Below are 9,808 nucleotides of genomic sequence, written 5' to 3' on the forward strand. Positions count from 1 at the left end.
ACACAGACACACACTGACACCCAGTAACACAGACACACGCTTACACAAAGCAACACAGACATACACTGACACCAAGTAACAAAGACATACACTGATACCCAGTAACACAGACACACACTTACACCAAGTAACACAGACATACACTGACACCAAGTAACAAAGACATACACTGACACCAAGTTACAAAGACATACACTTACACCAAGTGACAAAGACAGACAATTACACCAAGTAACAAAGACATACACTTACACCAAGTATTTTGACATACACTGACACCAAGTAACAAAGACATACACTGATACCCAGTAACACAGACACACACTGACACCCTGTAACAAAGAAATACACTGATACCAAGTCACAAAGACATACACTGATACCCAGTAACACAGACACACACTGACACCAAGTAACAAAGACATACACAGACACCAAGTAACACAGACACACACTTACACCAAGTAACACAGACACACACTTGCAACAAGTAACAGACATACACTGACACCAAGTAACACAGACATACACTGACACCAAGTAACAAAGACATACAATTACACCAAGTAACAAAGACACACACTTACACCAAGTAATACAGATATACACTGACACCAAGTAACAAAGACATGCACTGATACCCAGTAACACAGGCACTCACTGACACCCAGTAACACAGACACACACTTACACCAAGTAACAAAGACATACACTGATACCCAGTAACACAGACACACACTTCCACCAACTAACACAGACATACACTGACACCAAGTAACAAAGACATACACTGATACCCAGGAACACAGACACACACTTACACCAAGTAACACAGACACACACTTACACCAGGTAACAAAGACATACACTTACACCAAGTGACACAGACATACACTGACAGCAAGTAACAAAGACATACAATTACACCAAGTAACAAATACACAAACTTACAACATGTAACAAAGACAGACACTGATTCCCAGTAACACAGACACACACTTACACCAAGTAACCAGGACATACACTGACACCCAGTAACACAGCCAAACACACACTGACACCCAGTAACACAGAGAAACACGAATAAAAAGTAACCAAGACACACACTTACACCAAGTAATACAGATATACATTGACACCAAGGAACAAAGACATGCACTGATACCCAGTAACACAGACACACACGGACACCAAGTAACAAAGATACACACTTGCACCAAGTAACACAGACACTCACTGACACCCAGTAACACAGACACACACTTACACCAAGTAACACAGACACACACTGACACCAAGTAACACAAACAAACACACACTGACACCCAGTAACACAGAGAAACACTAATAAACAGTAACATCGACATACACTGACATCAAGTAACACAGAAACACATTGACACCCAGTAACAAAGACATACACTGACACCAAGTCACAAAGACATACACTGATACCAACTCACAAAGACATACACTGATAACCAGTAACACAGACATAGACTGACACCAAGTAACAAAAACATACACAGACACCAAGTAACAAAGACATACACTTACAGAAAGTAACAAAGCCAGACAATTACACGAAGTAACAAAGACATACACTTACACCAAGTATTTAGACATACACTGACAACAAGTAACAAAGACATACACTGATACCCAGTAACACAGACACACACTTACACCAAGTAACAAAGACATACACTGATATCCAGGAACACAGACAAACACTTACACCAAGTAACACAGACATAAACTGACACCCAGTAACACAGACACACACTTACACCAAGTAACAAGTCATACACTGACAACCAGTAACAAAGACATACACTGACACCCAGTAACACAGACACACACGGACACCAAGTAACAAAGACACAGATTTACACCAAGTAACACAGAAACACAATGACACCCAGTAACACAGACACACACTTACACAAAGGAACACAGACATACAGTGACACCAAGTCACAAAGACATACACTGATACCCAGTAACACAGACACACACTGACACCCAGTAACAAAGACATACACTGATACCAAGTCATAAAGACATACACTGATACCCAGTAACACAGACACGCACTGACAACCAGTAACACAGACACACACTTACACCAAGTTACACAGACACACACTGACACCAAGTAACAAAGACAAACACTGACACCAAGTAACAAAGACATACACTGACACCAATTAACAAAGACATACACTGATACCCAGGAACACAGACACACACTTACACCAAGTAACACATACACACACTTACACCAAGTAACAAAGACATACACTAACACCAAGTCACACAGACATACACTGACACCAAGTATCAAAGACATACAATTACACCAAGTAACAAAGACACACACTTACACCAAGTAACAAAGACAGCCACTGATACCCAGTAACACAGACACACACTTACACCAAGTAACAAAGACATACACTGACACCCAGTAACACAAAAAATACACACTGACACCCTGTAACACAGAGAAACACTAATAAACAGTGACAAAGACATACACTGACACCAAGTAACACAGTCACACACTGACACCCAGTAACAAAGACATACACTGACACCAAGTCACAAAGACATACACTGATACAAAGTCACAAAGACGTACACTGATACCCAGTAACACAGACACACACTGACAGCAAGTAACAAAGACATACACTTACACCAAGTAACAAAGACAGACAATTACACCAAGTAACAAAGAAATCTACTTGCACCAAATATTTTGACACACACTGACACCAATTAACAAAGACATACACTGACACCAAGTCACAAAGACACACACTGACACCCAGTAACAAAGACATACACTGACACCAAGTCACAAAGACATACACTGATACCCAGTAACACAGACACACAGTTACACCAAGTAACAGAGACATACACTGACACCCAGTAACACAGACACACACGGACACCAAGTAACAAAGACACAGACTTACACCAAGTAACACAGACACACACTGACAGCCAGTAACACAGACATACACTTACACCAAGTAACACAGACATACACTGACACCAAGTAACACAGACATACTCTGACACCAAGTAACAAAGACATACACTGATACCCAGTAACAAAGACACACACTTGCACCAAGTAACACAGACATACACTGACACCAATTAACAATGGCATACACTGATACCCAGGAAGACAGACACACACTTACACCAAGTAACACAGACACACACTTACACCAAGTAACAAAGACATACACTTACACCAAGTAACACAGGCATACACTGACGCCAAGTAACAAAGACATTCAATTACACCAAGTAACAAAGACACACACTTACAACAAGTAACGCAGATATACACTGACACCAAGTAACAAAGACATGCACTGACACCCAGTAACACAGACACACACGGACACCAAGTAACAAAGACACACACTTACACCAAGTAACACAGACACACACTGACACCCAGTAAAAAAGACACACACTTACACCAAGTAAGACAGACACACACTGAAACCCAGTAACACAGAGAAACACTAATAAACAGTAACAAAGTCATACACTGACACCAAGTCACAAACAAATACACTGACACCAAGTAACAATGACGTACACTTACACCAAGTAACAAAGACAGACACTGATACCCAGTAACACAGCAACACACTGACCCCCAGTAACACAGACACACACTGACCCCCAGTAACACAGATATACACTGACACCAAGTCACAAAGACACACACTGAAACCCAATAACAAAGACATACTCTGACACCAAGTCACAAAGAGATACACTGATACACAGACACACACTTGCACCAAGTAACACAGACATACACTGACACCAAGTAACAAAGACATGTACTGATACCCAGTATCACAGACGCACACTTGCACCAAGTAACAAAGACATACACTGACACCAATTCACAAAGACATACACTGATACCCAGGAACACAGACGCACACTGAACCCCAGTGACAAAGACATACACTGATAGCAAGTCACAAAGACATACACTGAGACCCAGTAACACAGACACGCACTGACACCCAGTAACAAAGACGGACACTGATACCAAGTCACAAAGGCATTCACTGAAACCCAGTAACACAGACACACACTGACACCCAGTAACAAAGACATACACTGATACCAAGTCATAAAGACATACACTGACACCAAGTAACAAAGACATACACTGATACCCAGTAACACAGACACATACTTACACCAAGTAACAAATACATACACTGACAACAAGTCACATAGACACACACTGACACCCAGTAACAAAGACATACACTTACACCAAGTAACAAAGACATGCACTGATACCCAGTAACACAGACCACACTTACACGAAGTAACAAAGACAAACACTGATACCCATTAACACAAACAAACACACTTACACCAAGTAACAAAGACATACACTGACATCCAGTAACACAGCCACACAAGGACACCAAGTAACAAAGACACACACTGACACCAAGTAACACATACACACACTGACACCCAGTAACACAGACACGCACTTACACCAAGTAACACAGACATACACTGACACCAAGTAACAAAGACATACCCTGACACCAAGTAACAAAGACATACTCTTACACCAAGTAACAAAGACATACCCTGACACCAAGTAACAAAGACATACACTTACACCAAGTAACAAAGACACACACTGACACCCAGTAACAAAGACATACACTGACACCAAGTCACAAAGACATACACTGATACCCAGGAACACAGACACACACTGAAACCCAGTAACACAGAGAAACACTAATAAACAGTAACAAAGACATACACTGACACCAAGTTCCAAACAAATACACTGACACCAAGTAACAATGACGTACACTTACACCAAGTAACAAAGACAGACACTGATACCCAGTAACACAGCAACACACTGACCCCCAGTAACACAGACATACACTGACACCAAGTCACAAAGACATACACTGATACACAGACACACACTTATACCAAGAAACACAGACATATACTGACACCAAGTAACACAGAAATACACTGACACCAAGTAACAAAGACATACACTGACACCAAGTCACAAAGACACACACGGACACCCAGTAACAAAGACATACACTGACACCAAGTCACAAAGACATACACTGATACCCAGGAACACAGACACACACTGAAACCTAGTAACAAAGACATGCACTGATAGCAAGTCACAAAGACATACACTGATACCCAGTAACACAGAGACACACTGACACCCAGTAACAAAGACGGACACTGATACCAAGTCACAAAGACATACACTGAAACCCAGTAACACAGACACACACTGACACCCAGTAACAAAGACATACACTGATACCAAGTCATAAAGACATACACTGACACCAAGTAACAAAGACATACACTGACAACATGTCACATAGACACACACTGACACCCAGTAACAAAGACATACACTGACAGCAAGTCACAAAGTCATACACTGATACCCAGTAACACAGACACACACTTACAATAAAGTAACACAGACATACACTGACACCAAGTAACAAGGACATGCACTGATACCCAGTAACACAGACACACACTTACACCAAGTAACAAAGACAAACACTGATTCCCAGTAACACAGACACACACTTACACCAAGTAACAAAGACATACACTGACACCCAGTAACACAGACACACAAGGACACCAAGTAACAAAGACACACACTTACACCAAGTAACACAGACACACACTGACACCCAGTAACACAGACACGCACTTACACCAAGTAACACAGACATACACTGACACCAAGTAACAAAGACATACACTGATACCCAGTAACACAGGCACACACTGTGGGGGGCGGGTGGGGGAGGGGGGTTGGGGGGTATGTGCACATTGGCGCAGTGGTTAGCACCGCAGACTCACAGCTGCAGGGACCCGGGTTCGATTCTGGGGACTGCCTGCGCGGAGTTTGCAAGTTCTCCCTGTGTCTGCGTGGGTTTCCTCCGGGTGCTCCAGTTTCCTCCCACATGCCAAAGACATGCAGGTTGATAGGTTAATTGGCCATCATAAATTGCCCCTAGTATAGGTAGGTGGCAGGGAAATATATAGGGACAGGTGCGGATGTGATAGGAATACGGGATTAATGAAGGATTAGTATAAATTGGTGGTTAACGGTCGGCACAGACTCGGTGGGCAGAAGGGCCTGTTGAAGTGCTGCATCTCTAAACTAAACTAAATACTGACACCTAGTGTCACAGATACACACTGACACCCAGTAACACAAACAAACACACACTGACACCCAGTCACACAGAGAAACACTAATAAACAGGAACAAAGACAGACACTGACACCAAGTCACAAACAAATACACTGACACCAAGTAACAATGACGTACACTTACAACAAGTAACAAAGACAGACACTGATACCCAGTGACACAGAAACACACTGACCCCCAGTAACACAGACACACACTGATACCCAGTGACACAGAAACACACTGACCCCCAGTAACACTGACACACACTGACCACCAGTAACACAGATATACACTGACACCAAGTCACAAAGACATACACTGATACACAGACACACACTTGCACTAAGTAACACAGACATACACTGACACCAAGTAACAAAGACATGCACTGATACCCAGTATCACAGACACACACTTACACCAAGTAACAAAGACATACACTGACACCAAGTCACAAAGACATACACTGATACCAAGTAACACAGACATACACTGATACCAAGTAACACAGACATACACTGATACAAAGTAACAAAGACATACACTGACCCCAGTAACACAGACACACACTGACCCCCAGTAACACAGACATACACTGACCCCCGGTAACAAAGACATACACTGACACCAAGTCACAAAGTCATACACTGATACACAGACACACACTTATACCAAGAAACACAGACATACACTGACACCAAGTAACAAAGACATACACTGACACCAAGTAACAAAGACATACACTGACACCAAGTCACAAAGACACACACTGATACCCAGTAACATAGACACACACTTACACCAAGTAACACAGACATACACTGACACCAAGTAACAAAGACATGCACTGATACCCAGGAACACAGACACACACTTACACCAAGTAACAAAGACAAACACTGATACCCAGTAACACAGACACACACTTACACCAAGTAACAAAGACATACACTCACACCCAGTAACACAGACACACAAGGACTCCAAGTAACAAAGACACACACTTACACCAAGTAACACAGACACACACTGACACCCAGTAACACAGACACGCACTTACACCAAGTAACACAGACATACACTGACAGCAAGTAACAAAGACATACACTGATACCCTGTAACACAGACACACAATTACACCAAGTATCAAAAACATACACTGACAGCAAGTAACAAAGACATACACTGATACCCAGTAACAGAGACGCACACTTACACCAAGTAACAAAGACATACACTTACACCAAGTAACACAGACATACACTTACACCAAGTATTTTGACATACAATTACACCAAGTAACAAAGACATACACTTACACCAAGTAACACAGACATACACTTAAACCAAGTATTTTGACATACACTTACACCAAGTAACAAACACATACAATGACACCAAGTAACAAAGACATACACTTACACCAAGTAACAAACACATACAATGACACCAAGTAACAAAGACATACACTCACACCAAATAACAAAGACATGCACTGACAGCCAGAAACAAAGACATACACTGACACCCAGTAACACAGTCACACACTGACACCAAGTAACAAAGACAGACACTGATACCCAGTAAAACAGACACACACTTACACCAAGTAACAAAGACATACACTGAAACCAAGTGACAAAGACATACAATTACACCAAGTAACAAAGACACACACTTCCACCAAGTAACACAGACATACACTGACCCACAGCAACACAGACATTCACTTATACCCAGTAACACAGACACACACTTACACCAAGTAACAAAGACATACACTGACAACAAGCAACAAAGACATACACTGATACCCAGTAACAAAGACATCCACTGACACCAAGTCACAAAGACATACACTGATACCCAGTAACACAGACACACACTGACACCCAGTAACACAGACACGCACTTACACCAAGTAACACAGACATACACTGACAGAAAGTAACAAAGACATACACTGATACCCTGTAACACAGACAAACAATTACACCAAGTATCAAAAACATACACTGACAGCAAGTAACAAAGACATACACTGATACCCAGTACCACTGACGCACACTTGCACCAAGTATCAAAAACATACACTGACACCAAGTAACACAGACATACACTTACACCAAGTATTTTGACATACACTTACACCAAGTAACAAAGACAAACAGTGACACCAAGTCACAAACACATACAATGACACCAAGTAACAAAGACATACACTCACACCAAGTAACAAAGACATGCACTGACACCAAGTAACAAAGACATACACTGACACCAAGTCAAAAACACATACACTGACACCCAGTAACACAGACACACACTGACACCAAGTAACAAAGACAGACATTGATACCCAGTAAAACAGACACACACTTACACCAAGTAACAAAGACATACACTGACATTAAGTAACAAAGACATGCACTGACACCAAGTAACAAAGACATACACTGATACCCAGTAACACAGACGCACACTTACACCAAGTAACAAAGACATACACTTACACCAAGTAACACAGACACACACTTACACCAAGTAACAAAGACATGCACTTACACCAAGAAACAAAGACAAACACTTACACCAAGTAACACAGACATACACTGATACAAAGAAACAAAGACATACACTGACCCCCAGTAACACAGAAACACACTGACCCCCAGTAACACAGACATACACTGACACCCAGTAACAAAGACATACACTGACACCAAGTCACCAAGACATACACTGATGCACAGACACACACTTATACCAAGAAACACAGACATACACTGACACCAAGTAACACAGACATACGCTGACACCAAGTCACAAAGACACACACTGAAACCCAGTAACAAAGACATACACTGACACCAAGTCACAAAGACATACACTGATACACAGACACACACTGAAACCCAGTAACACAGACATACACTGACACCAAGTAACAAAGACATACACTGATACCCAGTATCACAGACACACCCATACACCAAGTAACAAAGACATACACTGACACCAAGTAACAAAGACATACACTTACACCAAGTAACAAAGACAGACAATTACACCAAGTCACAAAGACATACACTGATACCAAGTAACAAAGACATACACTGATACAAAGTAACAAAGACATAGACTGACGCCCAGTAACACAGAAACACACTGACCCCCAGTAACACAGACATACACTGACACCCAGTAACGAAGACATACACTGACACCAAGTCACAAAGACATACACTGATGCACAGACACACACTTATACCAAGAAACACAGACATACACTGACACCAAGAAACACAGACATACACTGACACCAAGTCACAAAGACACACACTGACACCCAGTAACAAAGACATACACTGACACCAAGTCACAAAGACATACACTGATACCCAGGAACACAGACACACATTGAAACCCAGCAACAAAGACATACACTGAGAGCAAGTCACAAATACATACACTGATACCCAGTAACACAGACACACACTGACACCCAGTAAC

Source organism: Heterodontus francisci, unplaced genomic scaffold (genome assembly GCF_036365525.1).
Source record: "Heterodontus francisci isolate sHetFra1 unplaced genomic scaffold, sHetFra1.hap1 HAP1_SCAFFOLD_56, whole genome shotgun sequence".
Lineage (NCBI taxonomy): Eukaryota > Metazoa > Chordata > Chondrichthyes > Heterodontiformes > Heterodontidae > Heterodontus > Heterodontus francisci.